Raw genomic sequence first — 25962 nt, 5'->3', positions numbered from 1 at the left:
CAGGAATTAACCTCGTGAACCTTCTCTGAACTGCCTCCAATGCAAGTATATCCCTCCTTAAATAAGGAGACCAAAACTGTACGCAGTACTCCAGGTGTGGTCTCACCAACGCCCTGGATATGGAGCTGATGGTCCGTGATCACGCTCCACCAGCCCAATAGTGTTGGAGTAGGATGTCCTCTACACTGGCAATTGAAGCGCCTGACTTCATCGGGATTCCTACGATCAGGCTATGCCCATAAAGAGGTTGGGTGCCCGCACCAGTATTGGCGGGACTGGGGTTCCCGCTCGTTGGGGGAAGGGGAAGTCAGGAAATGTTCTCATTGGCCATCCGATGATGCCCGGTGCTGGCAGGTCATAGAAACATAGAAAATAGGTGCAGGAGCAGGCCACTCAGCCCTTCGAGCCTGCACCAGCATTTAATATGATCATGGCTGATCATGCAACTTCAGTACTCCATTACTGCTTTCTCTCCATACCCCTTGATCCCTTTAGCCGTAAGGATCACATCTAACTCCCTTTTGAATATATCTAACGAACTGGCCTCAACAACTCTCTGTGGTAGAGAATTCCACAGGTTCACCACTCCCTGAGTGAAGAAGTTTCTCCTAAATGGCTTACCCCTTATCCTTAGACTGTGACCCCTGGTTCTGGACTTTTATATGTTTCTGTGAGATCCCCTCTCATTCTTCTAAATTCCAGTGAATATAAGCCTAGTCGATCCAGTCTTTCTTCATATGTCAGTCCTGCCATCCCGGGAATCAGTTTGGTGAACCTTCACTGCACTCCCTTAATGTCCTTCCTCAGATTAGGTCTGGCCAGAAATGGAGGCAACGCTGACAGAAATTGGCCAGGAGGGCCTGTTTCTATACCGTAGCTTCATGCAGGTTTACCGTATGTTGGGGGCCATGTTGAGTTGGCAGCAATGCTAACCGGTGGCACAAGTCCTGCTTCCTTCTTTTGATGCCACTAGCAAATCAGGCAGACGCACAAAGCGCCCGGCAACAGGGCAAGTATGGCTGAGTGCCTGGCTATAAATCCCTCCATGCCCTTGGCCCACTCTACCTCTGCAGTCTCCCCCCCAGCGCTGTATCCTCTCCCAAACACTCCGTTCCCATGTCCCTATACGCTCACCATTGCTGGCAGAGCTTTCGGCCACCTTGCTTCTACTCTGTCAAACTCACTTCTCAAAACTCTCTTGGGGAGAAATTGGGGCTTTAATCCAGGCGGAGCGGTACTTTTAGCGCCTTGAAAACGTTTGCGCCTCTGGCGCAGAAATTTGTCAGAATCGGTCGAAAAGCTGACAAGGACGACAAATCAGCCGTTGCACACCAGAGCTGGGGGGGGGAGGCAGTGGCGGGCTGGCGATAACAAAAGTTCAGTCGGTAAATTTTGCGGACCCCTTGCGCATGCGTGGAACTCCAAATCAGATCCCGGGAAAAGCCGAGTCTTAAAGGCGCGGCAGAGCACTTGTTTTCAGGCTGTACTGTTATGTCTGTCTGCCGCTGCACACTGGGAGGCTCACGCACCGAGCTGTGTGTAAACGTTGCACTGACTGTGACCTCCGAGGGAAGCGCTTCCTCATCCCTTTAAGTAGCCGCCAGTTAACGACTCTGCAACTATTTTTGTGAAACAATAAATCAAATGCCCCCTTATTAAAGGGGCACTAAAACCGACAAATTAACCAATAAAACTTTTTAAACAATAACCGGTCAAATTAAAATTCTGTTGCCGGGGGTGATGATGCACTCCAGTCCCTCCGGCGCCCACCTCTTGCGGAAGGCTGTGAGCGTACCGGTGGACACCGCGTACTCCATCTCTAGGGACACCCTGGCTCGAACGTAACCATGGAAGAGAGGCAGGCAGTCGAGCGGAACGACCCCCTCGACCGCCCGCAGCCTGGACCGGCTGATGGCACCCTTGGCCATGCCCAGGAGCAGTACTACGAGGAGGCCCTCCGACCTGCCCGCTCCCCTCCGCACAGGGTGCCCAAAGATCAGGAGCACGGGGACTGAAGTGCAACCAGAATTTGAGGAGCAGCCCCTTCAAACTTATGAACATAGAAACTTAGAAAATAGGTGCAGGAGTAGGCCATTCGGCCCTTCGGGCCTGCACCACCATTCGATAAGATCATGGCTGATCATTCCCTCAGTACCCCTTTCCTGCTTTCTCTCCATACCCCTTGATCCCTTTAGCCGTAAGGGCCATATCTAACTCCCTCTTGAATATATCCAATGAACTGGCATCAACAACTCTCTGCGGTAGGGAATTCCACAGGTTAACAACTCTCTGAGTGAAGAAGTTTCTCCTCATCTCAGTCCTAAATGGCCTACCCCTTAGCCGAAGACTGTGTCCCCTGGTTCTGGACTTCCCCAACATCGGGAACAATCTACCCGCATCTAAGCTGTCCCGTCTCGTCAGAATTTTGTATGTTTCTATGAGATCCCCTCTCATCCTTCTCAACTCCAATGTATGAAGGCCAAGTTGATCCAGTCTCTCCTCATATGTCAGTCCGGCCATCCCTGGAATCAGTCTGGTGAACCTTCGCTGCACTCCCTCAATAGCAAGAACGTCCTTCCTCAGATTAGGAGACCAAAATTGAAAACAATATTCCAGGTGAGACCTCACCAAGGCCCTGTACAACTGCAGTAAGACCTCCCTGCTTCGATATTCAAATCCCCTAGCTATGAAGGCCAACATACCATTTGCCTTCTTTACCGCCTGCTGTACCTGCATGCCAACTTTCAATGACTGATGAACCATGACACCCAAGTCTCGTTGCACTTCCCCTTTTCCTAGTCTGCCACCATTCAGATAATATTCTGTCTTTGCGTTTTTGCCCCCAAAGTGGATAACCTCACATTTATCCACATTATACTGCATCTGCCATGCATTTGCCCACTCACCTAACCTGTCTAAGTCACCCTGCAGCCTCTTAGCGTCCCCCTCACAGCTCACACTGCCACCCAGTTTAGTGTCATCTGCAAACTTGGAGATATTACACTCAATTCCTTCATCCAAATCATTGATGTTTATTGTAAAGAGCTCGGGTCCCAGCACTGAGCCCTGCGGCACTCCACTAGTCACTGCCTGCCATTCTGAAAAGGACCCGTTTATCCCGACTCTCTGCTACCTGTCTGCCAACCAGTTCTCTATCCACGTCAGTACATTACCCCCAATACCATGTGCTTTGATTTTGCACACCAATCTCTTGTGTGGGACCTTGTCAAAAGCCTTTTGAAAGTCCAAATACACCACATCCACTGGTTCTCCCTTGTCCACTCTACTAGTTAAATCCTCAAAAAATTCTAGAAGATTTGTCAAGCATGATTTCCCCTTCATAAATCCAAATATTGAAAGAGGGGCTGCAACCTCGCACATTCACCGTATACATGGAAGCCTGCACTGACTGTTTTTCCCGATGTTGTTATTGGCGGGCGCTCAATGAGGCGCACGCACCGAATTTAGCAACCAGGGTGCAAGCATGGGCGATGCACCAGGAATGCGTCATGATTGGAGTAATTATTAGCAGCCAGGCACTAATGGTTTGCGCCCCCCTGTGAGCCTCTAATGAATTTTCCATCGGGGCGCTAAAAACTGAGTGCCCGATCATTGAGCTCTAATGCTCCCATTAGCGCCCCCTCTGGCTGCTAACTGAGGCTATAGACAACCAAAAATCCAGACGTATGTCTTGCCAAATCCTTCTCCACCTTTTAAAGGCTTCTTACTATCTCTTTCAGTCGACCCGTCTAAACCTTCCGTTCCTGCCTTGATGGTCTGTGCTCTTCAGGCCTTGGGCTGTTTCTTACATTAAAGTCATTAAGAAACATAAGAAACATAAGAAATAGGAGCAGGAGTTGACCATTCGGCCCCTCGAGCCTGACCGCCATTCAATAAGATCATGGCTGATTTGATCATGGACTCAGCTCCACTTCCCCGCCCGCTCCCCATAACCCTTCAATCCCTTATCGTTCAAAAATCTGTCTATCTCCGCCTTAAATATATTCAATGACCCAGCTCCACAGCTCTCTGGGGCAGAGAATTCCACAGATTTACAACCCTCTGAGAGAAGAAATTCCTCCTCAGCAATTTGTAGAATTACATAGTATTTACAGCACACAAGCAGGCCATTCGGCCCAACTGGTCTATGCCGGTGTTTATGCTCCACATGAGCCCCCTCCCACCCCTCTACATCATCTCACCCCATCAGTAGTTTCCCTTTTGTTGTCACAAATCACACCCCAAAGATTAAACTGCTCCTTGAAAAGGGGCTATATAAATGCAGGATGTTGTTGTTGTAAGATTTAATCAATTTTGGTCCGTTCGATTTTTTTTTGCTCTTCTATGTGTACACATCCTGGCCATCTGGCCTCTCTTCCTTCCCTAATAACTTGCTAATTTGTTTGATTTTTTCCTAATGGATTGCTTAATGTTGCAACAATAAAAGCATTTCTCCTTCAGCTCCGATATAGATGGTCCCCAGTGGGCAGTAAGTACTAAATGACCTGGTTAGCAACACAATTCTGCTCTGTCATCTTCTACAAGGGATAAAGTTTCACAAATCAGATCCTTCAGGTAAAATCCCTCAGCCGCAACTTTTTTAACTGTGTGTGGTCCTGTACTGACACATATTGACACAGGGGACCCACGCAATATTAATCAACAATATATCACACCGAGATTGGCAAAAGTCTAACAAAAATAATGCTAGTGAAAAGTATCTTGGTCTGTCTGTCTGTGTGTCTGTATGCGTGTGTGTGTGTCTGTCTGTGTGAGTGTGTGTGTGTGTGTGTGTGTGTGTGTGTCTGTGTGTGTGTGAGTGTGTGTCTGTGTGTGTGTGAGTGTGTGTCTGTGTGTGTGTGTGTGTGTGTGTGTTTTTGTGTGTGTGTGTGTGTGTGTGTGTGTGTGTGTGTGTGTCTGGTTAAGCAGAGGAACTGGATAGGCATATGAACACATACAACCAGTGACCAAGGAAAGCAAGGCCGATAAGGTTGGTTATGCCACAGAATTGTGTCTTTATTGTCTTATATGGAACAACAAGAAATTGTTGCCGTCCCACTGTGAAAACTGTATTCTGTTCCCTCATGGGAACAGGAGTAGGCCACTCAGCCACTCGAGGTTGTGGGCTCAAGTTCCACTCCAGGGACCTGAGCACATAAATTTAACACTCCAGCGCAGTGCTGAGGGAGTCCCGCACTGTCAGAGGTGCCGTCTTTCGATTGAGACGTTAAATCAAGGCCCCGTCTGCCCTCTCAGGTGGACGGAAAAAATCCCACGGCCACTATTTCGAAGAAGAGCAGGGGAGTTATCACCGATGTCCTGGGGTCAATATTTATCCCTCAATCAACATCACTAAAACAGATTATCTGGTCATTATTGCTTTGCTGTGTGTGGGAACTTACTGTTTGCAAATTAGCTGCCGCATTTCCCACATTACAACAGCGACTACACTCCAAAAGTACTTCATTGGCTGTGTAGCGCTTTGAGACGTCCGGTGGTCATGAAAGGCGCTATAGGAATGCAAGTCTTTTTCTTTTCGATGCCTGTTCCACCATTCTATTGCTTCCTGGCTGATCTGTACCTCTGTTCCATTTACCCATCTTTGCTCCATCTACCTTGATCCATTACATAATAAAAATCCATTGGTCTCAGTCTTGAAAGGGCCAGCTGACCCCAGCCTTTCGGGAGAGAATGTTTCAGATTCCCACTGCTCTTCATGTGAAAAATGCTTCCTAATTTTGCCCCCAACCGGCTAGATCTAATTTTAAGATCGTGCTCCCTTGTTCTGGATTCTCCCACCAGAGAAAATAGTTTCTCTGCATCGACCCGATTAAAATCCCTTAATCTTTTTAAATGCCGCGATTAAAGTCAGCCCTCAATCTTCCAAACTCAACAAAATACAAGCCAAGCTTACGTAATCTGTCCTCATAATTTAGCTTTTATAATTCTGGTGAATCTGCACTGCACACCCTTCGAAGGCCAACATAGCTTTCCTGAACTGTGATGCCAGAAACTGAATGAAATGCTCCAGATGGGGTCTGACCAAGGTTTTGTACAACTGAGGCATCACTTGCTCACTTACTCTTTTCAAAAAATTGCCAACATTTCATTAGCCTTTTTTGATTGCATTTTTGCCTGTGCACTAGCTTTTAGTGATTTGCGCACATGCAAATCTGCAAAAGGGAATTGGATATACAGGTTGAACCTCCCTTATCCAGAACTTCCTGATCCAGATCCACCCCTCGTCCAGAACCATTCCTGGCCACCGGGTGGCGCACACGCTAAATTCTGACATGAACAAATTGAAGTCCTTCCTCGCTGCCGACTCCCGCAATCGCTGGCCTGACCCCGCGATCCTCTGCCCCCCCACCACCCACTATGATCTCTCTGCCGCACTCCCAGCCCCAAGCCAACCAGCCCCGATATCCTCTTGATCAGTACCTGTAGTATCCAATTTAACTTGACCATCCCTCATCCGGAAAAATCCCGTATCCAGAGCAGACCAGATCCCGAGGGTTCCGGATAAGGGAGATTCAACCTGCACTTGAAAAGGAAAAATTTGCAGGGCTATGGAGAAAGAGTAGGGAGAGCAGGACTAATTGGATGAGATGGCAAACCGAGGCCCCGGCTGCCCTCTCAAGAGGTCGTAAAAGATCCTGTGGCACTATTTAGAAGAAGAGCAGGGAAGTTATCCCTGGTGTCTTGGGCCAATATTTATCCCTCAATCAACATAATAAAAACTGATTAACTGGTCATTATCACATTGCTGTTTGTGGGAGCAAGTTAGCTGCCGCGTTTCCTACATTACAACAGTGACTACACTCCAAAAAATACTTCATTGGCTGTAAAGCGCGTTGAGATATCCGGTGGTTGTGATAGGCGCTATATAAATCCGCGTCTTTCAAAGAGTCGGCACAGGTACGATGGGCCGAATGGCCCCCTAGTGTGCTGTACGATTCTGTGAAAGCTGTAAATAATTCTCTGTGCTCAGAATTGAGGTGGAAGTGTCTTTTAAAACGCCTGTGGTGTTTGCAGCTAAGTAGGTTAAAAAAGGCTGGATAATAAGCTAGTGTTACACTGGAGATGGAAGAGAATTGTAATTAGGTAACAGTGTAAAGTGGCTTAATGGCTCTTCCCGATTAAAAAAAAAGATCAAAAATAGGCAAAGCATACAACATTTCTTTCAAATATCTTCGCGTTAAATGACGGAATTAAAACAGGGAACAATTAAAATGAAAATATGACTCCGAGAGTAGCTGTCATTATGTGTCTACTGTGCTCAATTAAACAGAGGTTTATGAAATTAGATTGAAACCAATTGTTTGAAATGCATAGTTAAGTCATATGAAAGAGCATCCTGCAGATTGAATCTCAATAAAGAACTAAATGTTTCCTCATTGTTTTATTATGCCACTGCTGTTGTGAGACAATATAGCCATTTCTGATCCATTACCACTAAATCTCATTTGCATTATCTTTGCCTCCTCACGGCAAATGCCATCTGATTAGAACAGGAATAAAATTATACACCAATGTCATGATTACAAAATATGACCTTGTAATACCCTCCTGCTGGTCGTGGATGTGAAAGATTCCAGAGCACTATTTCGAATCAGAGCAAGGAAGTTCATCCTGGTGTCCTGGCCAGTATTTATCGCTCAACCAACATTGAAAACAAACAGATTATCTGGTCAATGTCGAATAGTTGTTTGTGGGACCTTGCTGTGCACAAATTGGTTGTCGCATTTCCCTCATTACAACAGTGACTATACTTTAAAAGTACTTCATTGGCTGTAAAGCGCTTTGGGACGTCCGGAGGTGGTGAGAAGTGTTATATGAGTGCATTCATTGCAGGATGCTCCACAGATAGGCGTGCCATCCTTCAGAATACTTGCCTTTATTAGCCGAGGCATAGAATACAAGAGCAGGGAGGTTATGCTTGAACTGTATAAAACACTGGTTAGGCCACAGCTAGGTCACGGGAACGTGGGAAGGGAGGACCTTGAGACAATCACTATCTCTCGGGGGGTAGTGCTGGACAGGCTAATGGGACTCAAGGTAGACAAGTCCCCTGGTCCTGATGAAATGCATCCCAGGGTATTAAAAGAGATGGTGGAAGTTATAGCAGATGCATTCGTTATAATCTACCAAAATGCTCTGGACTCTGGGGAAGTACCATCGGATTGGAAAGCAGCTAATGTAACGCCTCTGTTTAAAAAAAGGGGGCAGACAAAAGGCAGGTAACTATAGGCTGGTTAGTTTAACATCTGTAGTGGGGAAAATGCTTGAAGTTATCATTAAGGAAGAAATAGCAGGACATCTAGATAGGAATAGTTCAATCAAGCAGAAGCAACATGGATTCATGAAGGGGAAATCATGTTTAACTAATTTACTGGAATTCTTTGAGGATATAACGAGCATGGTGGATAGAGGTGTACCGACGGATGTGGTGTATTTAGATTTCCAAAAGGCATTCGATAAGGTGCCACACAAAAGGTTACTGCAGAAGATAAAGATACGCGGAGTCAGAGGAAATGTATTAGCATGGATAGAGAATTGGCTGGCGAACAGAAAGCAGAGAGTCGGGATAAATGGGTCCTTTTCGGGTTGGAAATCGGTGGTTAGTGGTGTGCCACAGGGATCGGTGCTGGGACCACAACTGTTTACAATATAAATAGATGACCTGGAAGAGGGGACAGAGTGTAGTGTAACAAAATTTTCAGATGACACAAAGATTAGTGGGAAAGCGGGTTGTGTAGAAGACACAGAGAGGCTGCAATGAGATTTAGATAGGTTAAGCGAATGGGCTAAGGTTTGGCAGATGGAATACAATGTCGGAAAATGTGAGGTCATCCACCTTGGAAAAAAAAACAGTAAAAGGGAATATTATTTGAATGGGGAGAAATTACAACATGCTGCGGTGCAGAGGGACCTGGGGATCCTTGTGCATGAATCCCAAAAAGTTAGTTTGCAGGTACAGCAGGTAATCAGGAAGGCGAATGGAATGTTGGCCTTCATTGCGAGAGGGATGGAGTACAAAAGCAGGGAGGTCCTGCTGCAACTGTACAGGGTATTGGTGAGGCCGGACCTGGAGTACTGCGTGCAGTTTTGGTCACCTTACTTAAGGAAAGATATACTAGCTTTGGAAGGGGTTCAGAGACGATTCACTAGGCTGATTCTGGAGATGAGGGGGTTACCCTATGATGATAGATTGAGTAGACTGGGTCTTTACTCATTGGAGTTCAGAAGGATGAGGGGTGATCTTATAGAAACATTTAAAATAATGAAAGGGATAGACAAGATAGAGGCAGAGAGGTTGTTTCCACTGGTCGGGGAGACTAGAACTAGGGGACACAGCCTCAAAATACAGGGGAGCCAATTTAAAACCGAGTTGAGAAGGAATTTCTTCTCCCAGAGGGTTGTGAATCTGTGGAATTCTCTGCCCAGGGAAGCAGTTGAGGCTGGCTCATTGAATGTATTCAAATCACAGATAGATAGATTTTTAACCAATAAGGGAATTAAGGGTTATGGGGAGCGGGCAGGTAAGTGGAGCTGAGTCCACGGCCAGATCAGCCATGATCTTGTTGAGTGGCGGAGCAGGCTCGAGGGGCTAGATGGCCTACTCCTGTTCCTAATTCTTATGTTCTATGTATGTACTGCATGCAGTTCTGGTCACCACATTACAGGAAAGATGTGATTGCACTGGAGAGGGTACCGAGGAGATTTTCGAGGATGTTGCCTGGACTGGAGAATTTTAGCTATGAGGAAAGATTGGATACGCTGTATTTGTTTTCCTTGGAACTGAGGAGGCTGAGGGGAGACCTTATTGAGGTGCATAAAATGATGAGGGGCCAAGATAGAATGGATAGGAAGGACCTATTTCCTTTAGCAGAGGGGACAATAACCAGGGGGCCATAGTTTTAAAGTAATTGGTAGGAGGTTTAGAGGGAATTTGAGGGGAAATATTTTCCACCCAGAGGGAGGTGAGGGCCTGGAACTCACTGCCTGAAAGCATTCAACACATTTAAGAAGCATTTGAATGTGTACTTGAAGTGCCGTAACCTACAGGGCTACGGGCCGAGAGCTGGAAAGTGGGATTAGGATGGATAGCTTTTTGTCGGCCGGCACGAACACGATGGGCCGAAATGGCCTCCTTCCGGGCTGTAAATTTCTATGATTCTATTCTATGAATGCCCTTGGAGTCTCCAGGAATTAAAGATAAATCTGCTGGGAACTGCGGATGAGGATGAAAAAGCGCGGGGGCATTAAACACAAGTGTTTGTTTTTTTTTCCATTATATATTAAAACTTTTGTTTATTAGATATAAAAAAATTTGTAGACAGGGAAAAAAGCTGTCAGACCGGGCAGGATGGGAGGCGGCAGGAGGTCATGCGATGAAACCTCCAGGAATATGTCCCACCAGCGTTGGCGACCCCATCTGTACTCGCACAGCCCATGGGACCTGGATGCTTGGTAACCTTTGCAAACATCTGCATCAGTGACAAGATTGTGTCCATCATTGCTTGTTGTATCCATGTGACTTAAAAATGTGATTTTTAAAAATGAATTCATGGGATGTGGGTGTCGCTGGCAAGGCCAGCATTTATTGTCCATCCCTAATTGCCCCTCGAGAAGGTGGTGGTGAGCCATCCCCTGGGAGGACAGACACACCAACGTCAGTGCTCTCGCTCAGGCCAACATCCCCAGCATCGAACCACTGACCACGCTCGACCAGCTCCGTTGGGCGGGCCACATTGTCTGCATGCCCGACACAAGACTCCCAAAGCAAGCGCTCAACTCGGAACTCCTACACGGCAAGCGAGCCCCAGGTGGGCTGAGGAAACGCTTCAAGGACACCCTCAAAGCCTCCCTGATAAAGTGCAACATCTCCACCGACACCTGGGAGTCCCCTGGCCAAAGACCGCCCTAAGTGGAGGAAGAGCATCCGGGAGGGCGCTGAGCTCCTCGAGTCTCGTCGCCGAGAGCATGCAGAAAGCAAGCGCAGGCAGCGGAAGGAGCGTGCGGCAAACCAGACTCCTCACCCATCGTTTCCTTCAACCACTGTCTGTCCCACCTGTGACAGAGACTGTAATTCCCGTATTGGACTGTTCAGTCACCTGAGAACTCACTTTTAGAGTGGAAGCAAGTCTTCCTCGATTCCGAGGGACTGCCTATGATGATGATGGCGAGCCACCTTCTTGAACCGTTGCAGTCCATGTGGTGAAGGGTCTCCCACAGCGCTGTTAGGGAGGAAGTCCCAGGACTTTGACCCAGTGACGATGAAGGAACGGCCGATATATTTCCAAGTCAGGATGGTGTGTAACATAAGAACATAAGAAATAGGAGCAGGAGTAGGCCATACAGCTCTTCAAGTCTGCTCCGCCATTAAATAAGATCATGTCTGATTTGATCATAGACTCAGCTCCACTTCGCTGCCCACTCCCCATAACCCTTTATCCCCTTCTCGTTTAAGAAACTGTCTATTTCTGTCTTAAAGTTATTCAATGTCCCAACTTCTACAGCTCTCTGAGGCAGCGAATTTCACAGATTTACAACCCTCTGAGAGCTTAAATTTCCCCTCATCTCATTTATAAATGGACGGCCCCTTATTCTAAGATAATGCCCTCTAGTTCAAGTCTCCCCCATCAGTGGAAACATCCTCTCTGCATCCACCTAGTCAAGCCCCCTCATAATCTTATATGTTTCGATAAGATCACCTCTCATTCTTCTGAATTCCAATGAGTAGAGGCCCAACCTACTCAACCTTTCCTCATAAGTCAACCCCCTCATAGAAACATAGAAAATAGGTGCAGGAGTAGGCCATTCGGCCCTTCTAGCCTGCACCGCCATTCAATGAGTTCATGGCTGAACATTCAACTTCAGTACTCCATTCCTGCTTTCTCGCCATACCTCTTGATCCCCATAGTAGTAAGGACCTCATCTAACTCCTTTTTGAATATATTTAGTGAATTGGCCTCAACAACTTTCTGTGGTAGAGAATTCCACAGGTTCACCACTCTCTGGGTGAAGAAGTTCCTCCGCATCTCGGTCCTAAATGGCTTACCCTTTATCCTTAGACTGTGACCTCTGGTTCTGGACTTCCCCAACATTGGGAACATTCTTCCTGCATCTAACCTGTCTAACCCCGTCAGAATTTTAAACGTTTCTATGAGGTCCCCTCTCATTCTTCTGAACTCCAGTGAATACAAGCCCAGTTGATCCAGTCTTTCTTGATAGGTCAGTCCCGCCATCCCGGGAATCAGTCTGGTGAACATTCGCTGCACTCCCTCAATAGCAAGAATGTCCTTCCTCAGGTTAGGAGACCAAAACTGTACACAATACTCCAGGTGTGGCCTCACCAATGCCCTGTACAACTGTAGCAACACCTCCCTGCCCCTGTACTCAAATCCCCTCGCTATGAAGGTCAACATGCCATTTGCTTTCTTAACCGCCTGCTGCACCTGCATGCCAACCTTCAATGACTGATGTACCACGACACCCAGGTCTCTTTGCACCTCCCCTTTTCCTAATCTGTCACCATTCAGATAATAGTCTGTCTCTCTGTTTTTACCACCAAAGTGGATAACCTCACATTTATCCACATTATACTTCATCTGCCATGCATTTGCCCACTCACCTAACCTATCCAAGTCGCTCTGCAGCCTCACAGCATCCTCCTCGCAGCTCACACTGCCACCCAACTTAGTATCTCTGGAATGAACCTAGTGAACCTTCTCTGAACTGCCTCCAAAGCAAGTATATCCTTTCGTAAATATGGAAACCAAAACTGCACGCAGTTTTCCAAGTTATGGTATCATCAATACCTTATATAGCTGTAGCAAGACTTTCCTGCTTTTATACTCCAACCCCTTTGCAATAATGGCCAAGATACCATTGACCTTCCTGATCATTGCTGTACCTACATACTATCCTTTTGTATTTCATGCACAAGTACCCCCAGGTCCTGCTGTACTGCAGCAATTTGCAATCTTTCACCATTTAAATAATAACTTGCTCTTTGATTTTTTTCTGCCAAAGTGCATGACCTCACACTTTCCAACATTATACTCCATCTGCCAAATTTTTGCCCACTCACTTAGCCTGTCTATGTCCTTTTGCAGATTTTTTGTGTCCTCCTCACACATTGCTTTTTCTCCCATCTTTGTATCGTCAGCAAACTTGGCTCCGTTACACTCGGTCCCTTCTTCCAAGTCGTTAATATAGGTTGTAAATAGTTGGAGTCCCAGCATTGATCCCTGCGGCACCCCACTAGTTACTGGTTGCCAACTTGGATGGGAACTTGCTCCCATGGTCGTGGTAGAGGTCACGGGTTTGGGACGTGCTCCTAAAAAGGCCGTTGTAAACAAATCTGATTGTTTCCTGCACACATTCCTGCTCCTTCTCTCGTGAGCCCAAGCTTTTGCCTCCCTCCCATAAAGCAGGAAACACTTGCATTATTTAGCAATTTTCACTGTTATAATGCAGGAAACGCGGCAGCCAAATTGGCGCACAGCAAGCTCCCACAAACAACTATTCGATATTGACCAGATGATCTGTTTGTTTTAAATGTTGGTTGAGGGATAAATACTGGCCAGGACACCAGGAAGAACTTCCTTGTTCTGATTCAAAATAGTGCCATGGGATCTTTTACGTCTATCCGAAAGACGGCACTGGAGTGCTACACTGTTGGAGGTGCTCAAATAAGGGACCTTGAGAGCTTACCAGACAGAACCCTCAAGACGGGAACAAAGCTTATTGGATGTTAGGTTGCATAGAAAGAGCAATGTAGAGTGATCCTATTATCATGCAGCGCGGGAGTACCCAAGCTTTAGTTTTTGTGCACTATTGTGCCTCCTTTGTGGGGGAGGAACGGATCCTACAGTGTGGTAGGAGATCGTGGAGGAGGTGCAGCAAATGAGGGTACGGGGCCCAGAAGAGGTGAGGGCCCAGGGGCAGCACGGGCCAGCCCACACTGCGATATGTGTGCGCACTGGGTCCGTGCAGCAGATCAGGTCTCCAGTTGTCCTGGTTAACCCTTGCCACTGGATAAAGACCTAGCTCTGTCAAGCCCGTGTGGTGGCTGGTGTGCAACGGTCACCCCACGTTAAAAAAATCCACGCATAGGCATCTCCCACCCCCTCAACTGGAGTTCAGGACTGGAACATCGGGTCCTTCGTTGAAACATCTGTGAAATCTCATGGAAGCAAGTCATCCTCGTTCGGCCTATGATGATGACTATTGTGCCTTGGGGGCCACTTAAATCCATGTTCTGCATCTGATCAGAGTGTCCTACTTTAGGGTTTACCCAGGCTCTGCCGCATGTGCCAATACATACACACAAACTCAAACATACTCCTACTGTCCTCCTTCCCACAGGACCTCAGTCAGAGGAGCAGTTTGGAGCACGAGGCTGGAGCTGTGGGCAAATTTAAAAAAAGGCCCAACGAACGCAGCAGGAGAATGACCAACGCGGAGGTCGGGACTGGCGAGGAGCGGATGTCTCCAGTTGTCTTGGAGCCCCTTGCCACGGAACCTTGCTCCGTCAAGCCCGTGTGGTGGCGGTTGTGCAACGGCCACCCCACGTTAAAAAAATTTGCGCACAGGCATCTTCCACCGTTTGAAATGAGTTAATCAGTCACCTGAGTGCTTATTTTTAGCGTGGAAGCAAGTCATCCTCGACCCCGAGGGACTGCCTATGATGATGAGGGTTTACCCATGAATAAGGCAACAGAAGGATAAACAGCTTTTTCCAAACTATTGTCACTCACAAAATTTAAACAGGGAAAAACTGTCAAAACAATTCTGGGCCTCGTGGGCTGGGTTGCCAAGACTTGAAAGCCACTCCTTGCCCTGAGGCCTCACGCTGAACACCCAACACCGAAAATCAGGCAGCTCCCTCTTTCCAAAGTGCGTCTCCCTCAAAGCTCCAACACTCTGAGACCCTCGATAACCCCCTGATCCCCTCGGGGGTGACTGCGAAATGACGTTTGTGTCACCCTCGCCTCAGAGTCAGAAGGTTGTGGGTTCAAGTCCCACTCCATAGTACTTTGAGCACAAAAATCTCGGCCGATGCTCCAGTGCAGTGCTGAGGAAGAGCTGCACTGTCGGAGGTGCTGTCTTTTGGATGAGGCACTAAACCAAGGTCCCGTCTGCTCTCGCAGGTGGATGTAAAAGCTCCCACGGCACTATTTAGAAGAAGAGCAGGGGAGGTATCCCCGGTGTCCTGGGGTCAATATTTATTCCTCAACCAACATCACTAAAACAGATGATCTAATCGTGATCATTCTGCTACTTGTGGGAGCTTGCTTGTGCGCAAATTGGCCTTTCCTACATTACAACAGCGATTACACTTCAAAAGTACTTCAGTGGCTGTAAAGCGCTTCGGGACGTCTGGTGGGCGTGAAAGGCGCTATATAAATGCAAGTATTTTTTTTTTAAACGTGCTTTGTTCCAGGTGCGTGCTCAATTCCACCAACAACCCGCACTGCGCCAAGGCAGACATCACTTAAACTAAACTGCACAACAACGCAATAAAATTCACGCACGCATCTGTGTTCTCAGAAAGGAAAAAAAAAGATGAGAAAGAATAATTGAAGATTATTTTGGCCAAGGACCATAATGAACCTTTGTGGATGGAGAAGCAAAAACGTGTACATTCTAAATCATAATGAAAACCTGCCACCATGATATTTGGCATTTCAAACAACATAATGTTTCTCATTTAAGTTAAATAAATGACCAGCGCTACTCAATTATTTGGAAATTCAATGTGCATTAATTTTGATGAAGGCATATGATGAACACTGTTCAATTAATAAAATAACGACATCTTGTCGAAACAGAGCTCATGTATCTTTTAATTAACAAACCGTTAATTTATGTTCAGAGTTAATTTGCCGTGACATTGGCTTCCAAACTTGTGGATCCCCCGTGACAATGCTCACGAAACGTTGGGGCCTATTTTAACCCTATCCCACTGTCAGCTCTGGCTCAGTGGGTAGCACACTCTGACACACTCTGAGTCAGAAAGTTGTGGGTTCAAGGCCCACTCCAGGAACTTGAACACAAAAATCTAGGCTGACACTCCCAGTGCCAGTGCTGAGGGAGTACTGCACTGTCAGAGGTGCCGTCTTTCAGATGAGACGTTAAACCGAGGCTCCATCTGCTCTCTCAGGTGGACAGAAAAGATCCCATGGTGCTAGTTCGAAGAATAGTTATCCCCAGTGTCCAAGACCACTATTTATCCCTCACTACCAAAACAACAGATTATCTGGTCACTCTCACATTGCTGTTTGTGGGAGCTTGCTGTGCACAAATTGGCTGCTGCGTTTCCCACATTACAACAGTGACTACACTCCAAAAAGTACTTTGTTGGCTGTAAAGCGCTTTGAGACGTCCGGTGGTCGTGAAAGGCGCTATATAAATGTAAGTCTTCCTTTTTTCTTTCAAAGCTCCAGACTATTAACCTGCAAGTCTTTCTTTCTATCCACTCGGTGGGAAACTTGGTGGGTGAGCCGTTACAAATGAATAAAGTTACTGGCCCGACACAGGACTCATCCCTTTCCCACCATCTCCGGTTCTAACCTTCAGGCAGATGAGGCAACCGTCTAAAGCAGGTAGGGAAACACCTTAATTTATGGCAATCCCGCCTTAATTTATGCAAACCGGGCCTTAATTTACGCGAATCACCTTAATTTTTGCAAGCCCCACCTTAATTTATGCAAGACCCGCCTCAATTTATGCAAATTGTAGTCCTATTATGTTACTCAGTCCGTGATTCAATTTTAACTGGGGCCTGAGTGGTGGAGCCACCCTATCTTTCCCCGGAAGGCTGAAGCAGGTCTGTAGCTGGTTATCACCCCCTGTGCTCGCTGACCGACATTGGTTCCCGGATTGGCAACACCTCACTTTCAAAATTCTCATCCTTATTTACAAATCCCTCACTGGCCCTCGCCCCTCCCTATCCCTGCAACCTCCTCCAACCCTGCAAGCCTCCAGAGGTCTCAGCACTCCTCCAATTCTGACCAATTGAATCTTGGCCTTTCTTGCAAAGGGGATGGAGTATAAAAGCAAGGAAATCTTGCTACAGTTATACAGGGTATTGGTGAGGCCACACCTGGAATACTGCGTACAGTTTGGTTTCCATATTTACGAAAGGATATACTTGCTTTGAAGGCAGTTCAGAGAAGGTTCACTAGGTTGGTTCCGGAGATGAGGGGGTTGACTTATGAGGAAAGGTTGAGTAGGTTGGGCCTCTACTCATTGGAATTCAGAAGAATGAGAGGCAATCGTATCGAAACGTACAAGGTTATGAGGGGGCTTGACAGGGTGGATGCAGAGAGGCTGTTTCCACTGGTGGGGGAGACTATAACTAGGGGGCATAATCTTAGAATAAGGGGCCGCCCATTTAAAACTGAGATGAGGAGGAATTTCTTCTCTCAGAGGGTTGTAAATCTGTGGAATTCACTGCCTCAGAGAGCTGTGGAAGCTGGGTCATTGAATAAATTTAAGACAGAGATAGACAGTTTCTTAACCGATAAGGGAAAAAGGGGTTATGGAGAGAGGGCGGGGAAGTGGAGCTGAGTCCATGATCGGATCAGCCATGATCGTATTAAATGGCGGAGCAGGCTCGAGGGCCGTATGGTCTACTCCTGCTCCTATTTCTAATGTTCTTATGTCATGTTCTCTTGTGCATCCCTGATTTTCGTCTCTCCACCATTGTCAGCCGTGTCTTCAGCGTCTGACACCTTAAGCTCTGGAATTTCCTCCCCACTAACTTCTCTGCCTCTCCACATCTCTCTCCTCCTTTGAGATGCGCCTTAAAATCTACTTTACCTGCCTTGATATGTGGCTCGCTGTTAAAATTTTGTTTGATAACGCTGCTGTGAAGGGCGTTGGGACATTTTACGATGTTAAAGGCGCCATATCAATTCAAGTTGTTGTTGTTTTTGTTGTTTTCAGTCAGAAGAGGCCCCTCCAAGGTAAGTCTCAAACTGTCCATTGTGCGGCCCAGAGGAGCAGGAGTTCGCCTTCAGTCTGCATTAGCAAAGCGACAGCATCCCCCGCACACAGCTCTCCCCTCACCCCGCCCTTTCCCTCCTGCAAGTCCGACCACAACCCGCTTCCCGTGACACTCCTACAAGCTGCTGGCCAGCCGAGGACCGCCAGATCTCTCATTCACAGCGGCCCTCTCCGTGTTCATCTTCCCACCTTTTCTAGGTGAGCGGAGGGGGGGGTGGGTGAACCAATCACATTTAAATGAGGCCCGGGTGTTAAAATAACCCGGGCCCTGAAATTTAGACGTCAGCTTGAAACCCGGCCTAGGGTTCAAGTCGACCCCCGTTGCTTTAGAAGGTAGTCCCGTTTTTAAAAAAAACACATGCACACAAACGCCTGGAACTTCCGCTGAGCTTCTTCCGAATTCCCCGCTGTAACTTTTGCGGAAACCCCTCGGAGAAATACGAGCTTTTTGCATAATGTCGCCGGGGGTTCCAGCCGATCATCCACCAAAGTTACTTTAATTTCTGCGCCTGTGAGCTGGCTTGTAGAGATGTTGAGCCAAGAGTGTCATGTATCTTACATTATTATATGTAACTGTATCCTAACATGCGATACATGACTGTAATAAGATATGACCTGTAACCACCAGCATACCTTACCACCAGGGGTGCACTTGCAAGAGACAGGTATATAAGGACAGGTCTCAGGCAAGTGCAGCATTCCAGAGCTGTGAAATAAAGGTGCAGGTCCAGAGTGACCTTGACTTCACTACATGCCTCGTGTGAATCTGTACTGAGGGGACAGGACTTTACAGAGTGCATGTAGAAAGCAAGCGCAGGCAGCGGAAGAAGCGTGCGGCAAACCAGACTCCCCACCCACCCTTTCCTTCAATGACTGTCTGCCCCACCTGTGTCAGGGACTGTAATTCCCGTATTGGACTGTTCAGTCACCTGAGAACTCATGTTTAGAGTGGAAGCAAGTCTTCGTCGATTTCAAGGGACTGCCTATGATGACAGCTGTTGAGTTGGGAATGGCGTGATGTTCACAAGACTCAATAAAACCCCAGCCAGTCGGGTTCGGGGGATCCACGACGAGGCAGGTGGTTGTGGGCCTGGTGGATGAACTGGTAATGTGTGGTGTGATTGTTAAACCGTTTGTTAATAAACCAACTAGTTCTTAATAGCAATGTGTTGCTATGAATTCTTAAGCAAAGAACCCATGTAGCAAATACATTTCAGTTACAGATAAGGATTTTCTAACGTCATCTTAAACAGTTGCCTGCTTGCATTTATACAGCGTCTTTCGTGACCACCAGACATCTCAAAGCGCTTTACAAGCCAATGCAGTACTTTTGGAGTGTAGTCACTGTTGTAATGTAGGAAGCGTGGTGGCCAATTTGCGCACAGCAAGCTCCCACAAACAGCAATGTGATAATGGCCCAGATAATCTGTTTTCTTTGTTATGTCGATTGAGGGAGAAATATTGGCCAGGACACCGAGGATAACACCCCCTGCTCTTCTTCGAAAAAAAAAGAGAAAGCTTTTGAGTAGCAAGCGTCAGGTAAACTCTGAACCCTCTTTAACTCCGTCAAGCTGGGTTTATTTTTTTTTTAAGATGGATCAAATTCCTGTTTTTGAACCAAAAGGTGAATGGTCGTTTGGCCTCATGAGCGACCCCTGGCAGATTTTAAGACTTTTTTTTTTTGGGAGCAGCACTAAATCATCACACCCTTCCCCTTCACTCTCGTGAAATGTCACGGCGGGTGCCGGGAGGGTAGTGACCCAGCTGCAGGTTCCAGTTCCTTGATGTGCGGCATCTTTCAGCATTCAGGACGTGCAGGAAATTACTTTGTTAATAATCCGCCGCTAGAATGTCGCCTGTTGTTGTGTGAGGTGTAGGTGGTCCCCACGATATGTTCATCAATCATTTCAGGGATCGGTGGAGGGGGTCGAAACCGGGAAACTGACAGCTTCCTGTAATAGAATCGCTAATACAGTATAGAAAATGTTTTTTTCTTTCCGCTTGAAATATTGGCACTGCCGTGAGACAAGGGGGTCAATCGCATTCCTCCTGGGGAACGTTATGAAGTAATAAATTGCGTTTATTCGCGACCAGCACACTGCTATTGTTCTTCCTGCTGAATTTTCGGCGCTGTTGATCCAACTCGAGTGAGGCTTGTGGAGCAATCCATGGCCTCGCCCCTCCCTATCTCTGTCACCTCCTCCAGCCCCACAACCCCCTCTGAGATATCTGCGCTCCTCAAATTCTGCCCTCTTGAGCATCCCTGATTATAATCGCTCCACCATCGGTGGCCGTGCCTTCAGCTGCCTGGGCCCCAAGCTCTGGAACTCGCTCCCTAAACCTCTCTGCCTCTCTACCTCTCTTTCCTCCTTCAAGACGCTCCTTGAAACATGCTTCTCTGAACAAGCTTTTGGTCACCTGCGCTAATTTCTACTTATGCGGCTCGATGTCAAATTTTTAAATTCTCATAATCCTCCTGTGAAGCGCATTGGGACATTTCACTACGTTAAAGGTGCTATATAAATGCAAGTTGTTGTTGTAGTTATGCCTTTACCTATTAAACTCGCCACAGAAAGTTAAGTTTTGTCATTACAAGCACAAGTACCCTGTTACATAAGAACGTAAGACATAGGAGCAGGAGTAGGCCATTTGTCCCTCGAGCCTGCTCCGCTGTTCAATCATGGCTGATCTTCAAATTCAATTTCATTTTCCCGCCCGATCCCGATAACCCTTTGATTTCTCGATAGTACAAATATATCGCTCTCAGCCTTGAGTATATGCAACAACATTAAAAATGACAAATTTTAAATGTTACAATTTTTAATTTACTTTTTCTTGCTGTCTCTATTTCCTCTCTCTTTCCCTCTCTTTATTTCTCTTGCTGTACCAGATTTGATATTGAATGCAGCCCCCGCTAATTCATCCTCCTTCGCAGTCTTTCAGCTGTTTATTGACCAATGCTGAAATCTCATTGGTTCAGGAGTGTATTATTGGCCCTGAAATTCCTTCCCGCGGGAATTTTTGGAGAAAAAATACTCACCAACCTTAAGCTGCTGCCCACGTTCGACTTTTCGATGCTGAGGCCTCTCCTGACTGCCAGTCACAGCGCGTACACGTCGACGCGTGCGCAGGCCTACAGCTGGAGTCACATGGCTCTGGGCAGCCAATCAGGTAAAGTATCATAGTAATAGGAGTTCTGCAGGGTCCTAAACTCCTATTACATTGATTGAGGAACAGCCCCAAACACCCAAAACACTAATAAAATATAGAAAATATACACTACATTCATTTAAATTAAAGTTATTAATATCTTAAAAAAATATATATTTTCCCGATTTTTTAAAAAGTAAAAAAAAAATAAACTTACCTTTGTGGGGAGGGTTTTTTATGATAAAATATGTTTTAATAACTTTATTTTTATGTTTGTGTGTTTTTTAAACACTTGCGTCTGTAACAATAAGCTATGCGCCTGCTTTTTCAGGCGCAAGATTTTTGAGGACAATTTGTAAGCATAAATATCGGAAATTTCCACTTACAAGTGTCCTCGCTCCCGATCTGCTGAGGATCTGTCAAGCCAGAAACTTGACAGATCGGAAAAGCTGGTTTTCAGCGCATGCGCATTGTGCACCGACAACCGGCTTTTCCGATGCCTTCCCAGGTCCGTAGGAACTCTGTACGGACCCGGGGAAGCTGGAATTTCAGGGCCATTATGTCATCCAGTACATCTACAGCCACTATTGAGAGCCTACATGTCATGTTTGCTACTCATGGTTTACCTTGGAGACCTGCTGCGGATATGAGCACGGCCCGGCGTGAGATTTACACCATCTCCCCCTGGATTTTCAAGGGCCAGTGAGAGCTCCACGGACGCCTCTGGAACCGCGACGCTTTCCAAGGCATGGGCCCCTCTCTCGGGGCGAACCCATTCTAGGGCGCCCTGCCCTTCACAAAGAAAAGAGAACTCTTCCCGGGGCTCCCGCTGGCTTCTCCGGGAGTCAGGTTCAGATCCCCGAATCTGGAATGGCGGAGACAGGTGCTTCACGGCGTCCAGTGCGGTAACGTAAAAGATCCCGTCCTCATCGCCAATGCAATAACACAAGAGTCCTGTTTTATCAAGTGCCGCCGGGTGTGTACCCAATACCTTTTAGTCCCGCCTCGGATAAGTACAAGATCCGACTTGTTGTATTACCTGCATGACATCCAACAGTAGCGCCCTCTGGTGTCTGGTGACCCCAAGCATAAATATATTGCAAGGAGATACCCTGTTCATTGTCCCCCTGTTTGCTCAGGTCCCGGGTGCGCTGCTCCCTCGCTGCGCCATTATCGGCTCACACTTTCAGCAGCTTTCTGGGCAAATGTTTTACAGCCAAAGGGTGCAGGAGCAAGTCGAACTCACAGCAGATACCGTTGGACGCCCTGCTCCAACAAAATCTGGCCCATTATAACACTGACAACAACAACTTGCACTTAGATAGCAGCGTTAACGAAGAAACAATTGTCCCAAGGACCTTCACAGAGACATGAGGAAAACAAAAAAGCAATAATTCTCACAGTTCTAACAAAAGATCATCAACCTGAAACCAGGTGTCAGCCGTGGCTCAGTGGGTAGCACTCTCACCAATCAGTCAGTAGGTTGTGGGTTCAAGTCCCACTCCAGGGACTTGAGAACATAAATCTAGGCTGACACTCCAGGGCTGAGGGAGTGCTGCACTGTGAGAGGTATAGTCTTTCAGATGGGACGTTAAACCGAGGCCCTGTCTGCCCTCTCAGGTGGATGTAAAAGATCCCATGACACTATTTCGAAGAAGAATGGGGGAGTTATCCCTGGTGCCTTGGCCAATATTTATCTCTCAATCAACATAACAAAAACAGATTATCTGGTCATTATCACATTGCTGTTTGCTGTGAGCAAATTGACGGCACTCAAAAAGTACTTCATTGGCTGTAAAGCGCTTTGAGATGTCTGGTGGCTGTGAAGGGTGCTATATAAATACAGTTCTTTCTTTCTTTCTGAAATGTGAACTTTGTTTCTCTCTCCACAGATGCTGCCTGACCTGCTGAGTATTTCCAGCATTTTCTGTTTTTATTTCATATTTCCAGCAGCTGCAGTATTTTGCTTTTGTTGAAGCAATAATTCTTATTGGAAACACCCTATAGCATCAGGTAGAGTAGTGAACTTTGGATTATTCCAGAGTAAATACCATACAAATAGTCCAAAGCAGGAATAGCTGTGAGGGTGCTCTTGTACAGCACGATGTACAGAAGACACCTCAAGTCGCTGGAGATATATCACCAATGATGTCTCCGCAAGATCCTGCAAATCCTCTGGGAGGACAGATGCACCAACATCAGTGTCCTCGCCCAGGCTAACATCCCCAGCATTGAAGCACTAACCACACTCGATCAGCTTCACTGGACAGGCCACATAGTTTGCATGCCAGACACGAGACTCCCTAAGCAATTGCTCTACACGGAGCTCCTTCACGGCAAACGAGCCAAAGGTGGGCAGCGGAAACGTTACAAGGTCACCCTCAAAGCTTCCCTGGTGAAGTGCAGCATCACCACTGACACCTGGGAGACCCTGGTCGAAAACTGCCCTAGGTGGAGAAAGTGCATCCGGGAGGGGGTTGTGCTCCTCGAATCTCAACGCTGCGAGCGTGAAGAGGTCAGGCGCAGGCAGCGGAAGGAGCATGTGGCAAACCAGTGCAACCCCCCACTTCCCCTGACGAATATCTGTCTCACCGGTGACAGGGTCTGTGGCTCTCGTATTGGACTGTTCAGCCACCAAAGAACTCATTTTAGGAGTGGAAGCAAGTCTTCCTCGATTTCGAGGGACTGCCTATGATATGTTCTTTTCTCACTCGTTTGACATTTCTGTGGAATATTGTTTTCCTGATAAACTAGGAGACCACCCATGGCATTGCTCGAACAAACGGTGCTGAACCAGTGTTATAGCATGTGATGCAAACTGGCATAGAACTTCACTCTGTGCAAGAGTTTAAGACGGGTGATAGTGAATCACCAGTCCATTTCATATCCTTCTCCATTTTTATTTCCATTGACTTCAATTGACAATGCAATTTGGATGTAAAATGAATTGCATTTATATAGTGCCTTTCATGTCCTCAGAACCGGCTAAAGTGCTTCACAGCTAAGTCCAAGCTCCCATTAACATTTTAATTCTGAAGTTCTCCCCGGTGTCCTGGCCAATATTTATCCCTCAACCCACATCACTAAAACTAGATTATCGAGCCATTTATCTGATTGATGTGCACAAATTAGCCACTGCATTTCCTACATTACAACAGTGACTACACATCATCAGTAATAATGGTTCGATGTCAAATGTATCTGTTTTGTCTTGTCATCATTGGCAGTCCCTTGAAATCGAGGAAGACTTGCTTCCACTCCAAAAGTGAGTTCTTAGGTGGGACAGACAGTGGTTGAAGGAAAGGGAGGGTGGGGAGTCTGGTTTGCCACACACTCCTTCCGCTGCCTGTGATTGTTTTTTGCATACTCTCGGCGACGAGACTCAAGGTGCTCAGCGCCCTCCCGGATGCTCTTCCTCCACTTAGGGTGGTCTTTGGCCAGGGACTCCCAGGTGTCGGTGGGGATGTTGCACTTTATCAGGGAGGCTTTGAGGGTGTCCTTGAAATGTTTCCTCTGCCCACCTGGGGCTCGCTTGCTGTGTAGAGTTCCGAGTAGAGTGCTTGCTTTGGGAGTCTTGTGTCGGGCATGCAAACAATGTGGCCCGCCCAATGGAGCTGGTCGAGTGTGGTCAGTGCTTCGATGCTGGTGATGTTGGCCTGATTGAGAACACTAACGTTGGTGCGTCTGTCCTCCCAGGGGATTTGCAGGATCTTATGGAGACAGCGCTGGTGGTATTTCTCCAGCAATTTGCGGTGTCTACTGTACCTGGTCCACCTCTCTGAGCCATACAGGAGGGCGGGTATCACTACAGCCCTGTAGACCATAAGCTCGGTGCAAGATTTGAGGGCCTGGTCTTCGAACACTCTCTTTCTCAGGTGGCTGAAGGCTGCGCTGGCGCACTGGAGGCAGTGTTGAACCTCGACGTCGATGTCTGCCCTCATCTGCTCTAAGTACGGAAATCGGCACAGTCCCGGCCTGCAAGACCATCAGCAGGCCGGAGCCATTGGAGGGAGCAGCGTGCGATGACATACCACTGCAGAGAGCAACGTGTGCTGCTGCAGGAGGGCGACAGCTGCGAAGCCAAGTTGGTGATTGCAGTGCGGGCAGGCACAGCAGGAGGGGCCCAAGAGAGATGATAGGTCCTTACTATACAGTATAAATACACACGAGGCCCATGCTTGAGAGAAGGTCAGTCTGTGACCTGTCCTTTATTTCTTAGCACTCAAGTGCTGGAAGTGGGTGGAGCTTCCCCTTTTATACCTGAAGGTCCAGGTTAGGAGTGTCTCCCACCTAGTGGTCATTGTTCTCTGTGTACAACTTAGGTCAGTTTATACATGGGTTACAATGCTGGTTGAATACATGACATCACCTCCCCCCCCAAAGTCTTTTTGGGATCACAGGTTGAGTCTCTCTGGTGGTTTACGCTCCCTTGTAGAGCGCCTGAGTTGAGGCTCCGGTTGTTGGGCGCTGGCCTGAGTGTCTGCTCTTTGCGGTGCCTCAGGCCTGTCCGGACTGCCCACAGTGACTGGGTTCTCCTCCCTTTGGCTCCTGTGTTCGGTCACCTGTGGTGGAGTGAACTCTACATCGTGTTCTTCCTCTGCTTCTTCTATGGGGTTGCTGAACCTCCTTTTTGTTTGATCCACATGTTTGCGGTAGATTTGTCCATTGGTAAGTTTAACGACCAGAATCTTATTTCCCTCTTTGGCAATCACAGTGCCTGCGAGCCATTTAGGCCCTGCAGCGTAGTTGAGGACAAAAACAGGGTCATTTACATCAATACATCGCGCCCTC

The 25962-nt window shown here is 47.2% G+C and overlaps 1 protein-coding gene across 1 annotated transcript in view; it reads right to left on the bottom strand.

The window, feature by feature from the left end:
• The window catches only part of grid2 (glutamate receptor, ionotropic, delta 2), a 467741-nt gene that overhangs the window by 83495 nt on the left and 358284 nt on the right, over positions 1-25962 (bottom strand). The gene's annotated exons all lie outside the window — the stretch shown is intronic.

The sequence above is a fragment of the Pristiophorus japonicus genome, chromosome 2, assembly GCF_044704955.1.
Source record: "Pristiophorus japonicus isolate sPriJap1 chromosome 2, sPriJap1.hap1, whole genome shotgun sequence".
Classification (NCBI taxonomy): Eukaryota; Metazoa; Chordata; class Chondrichthyes; family Pristiophoridae; genus Pristiophorus; species Pristiophorus japonicus.
Note: the sequence above shows the minus strand (reverse complement) of the source record. Positions and strands in the feature narration are given on the sequence as shown.